Source organism: Echinops telfairi, unplaced genomic scaffold, assembly GCF_000313985.2.
Source record: "Echinops telfairi isolate 266 unplaced genomic scaffold, ASM31398v2 ScPeMD7_18;HRSCAF=68, whole genome shotgun sequence".
Classification (NCBI taxonomy): Eukaryota; Metazoa; Chordata; class Mammalia; order Afrosoricida; family Tenrecidae; genus Echinops; species Echinops telfairi.
In genome coordinates this window covers 86254817-86256405 of record NW_022103915.1, presented here as the reverse complement: position 1 = coordinate 86256405, position 1589 = coordinate 86254817, and positions in this window count along the sequence as shown.

Below are 1589 nucleotides of genomic sequence, written 5' to 3'. Positions count from 1 at the left end.
AAGTTCCCATAACCTTCTGAGCTGATCTCTGTATTGAATGTAACTGGACCAGCAGATCTCTACTGAAGCCTCTTTTGATTGGATATATATATATTTTTTTCTCAAGGCATCCTAAGGAGACTAAGACAAGTGTTTTACTGAGAGAACTTGTCTGCAGCCACCACTGATTGCAGAGACATGTTGCAGACATGTTTTGTGTGGAATAAACACGTGTAAACTGGAATACTTTTAAATTTACCCTTGTGTATATTTTCTCTCCTTTATAAGCACATCCGTATCATGTGTATTAGAACTGACTGGTGGAGTACTCTTAATATGGGTTATTCTTAATATGTGGTGGGATATTTTTTAATATGGCTCTTCTACCCAAGTCTCTAATGCCCATCAAATGGTTGGGTGGAACTATGCAAATAGAGGATAACAGTAACAGAGGGGATTGGGCCATTTTGTCACCACCTTCTGCCCTCCACTCCACCATCCCCCTCACTCAATGCCTTGAGTTTATGGGAATAGAAGGACCAATCATTCTTCCATTGACCACAAGGAGCTGCTGGTGGTTTTGAATCGCTGACAGTGCTGATCACAGCCGAACACATCACCACTACACCACCAGGGGTCCTCCCTGTCCCCACCTCCACCCCCAACTGGACTGAAAGGATGAGCCATCTTTGAAGTAGGAGCAGAGAGAAACCCTAAGGACCTTGGAAGAGCATGTCCAAGATGTGGGACATTCTGGAGCCCACCAAGAGCAGGTGTCTCAGAGATGGTGGCACGGAGACTCAGAGGACGGCCCCAAGATGATGGGGTACCATCTGCTCATCTGGATCCGAGACTTTGGAACTGTGGGACAGACTGACAGGCAGGCTGGTTACCTGGCCCATGGAGGTAATATTGGAGGGAGATCTGGCTAGATGGATGGAGAGCCAGAGAGAGACTTGGCTGCCGGCTGAGGAGACCACGGACTACATCCTTAATGTTTACAGATCCTGACTTGTGGTAGCCTATTGACTTCCCTAATAAACCCCTTACCTGTCAGTATTGTCTGGGAGTTTTGTGTGGTCATTGCAAGGAATTCACTAATCCAGGAAAAATGTAGAGTGGCGTGAGAGGACAGTTGGTGTGAGAACAGGGAATGAAGGATGGAGTGTGGAGGCTTGTCTGACTTGTCTGGTGGCAATAGTAAAGGCAAAAGAGGTCAGATGTGGCCTTCGTGCCATTTATTGCACTCACTGAATGTTTGGAAGTTTCCAGCTGCAGGGGCAGTGAATTTATCATGTGGCTCTTATAGCCAAAGCCTCTCAACGCCTACCAAACGACCTTTCCCTGCATGAGTCTGGCAAAAAGATGGAGGAAGATGCTGCTAGGGTTCACCTGTGAAAAATAATTGAGGCTAGATTCCTTGAAGTATCATCCTGTGGTGTACACAATGAACCCTCGGAGAAGCAGCAGGAGGGATCTCATTACCAGCAAAAGCCAGGAGTGGAGCTTGCTTTCTGGATCCGAGATTCCTGCTCACTGAAACTCTTGGATCCAGATGACAGCTGTGCCATCAGAGGAGCAGCAGCCTGGGACAGAGTGATGGACTTCCC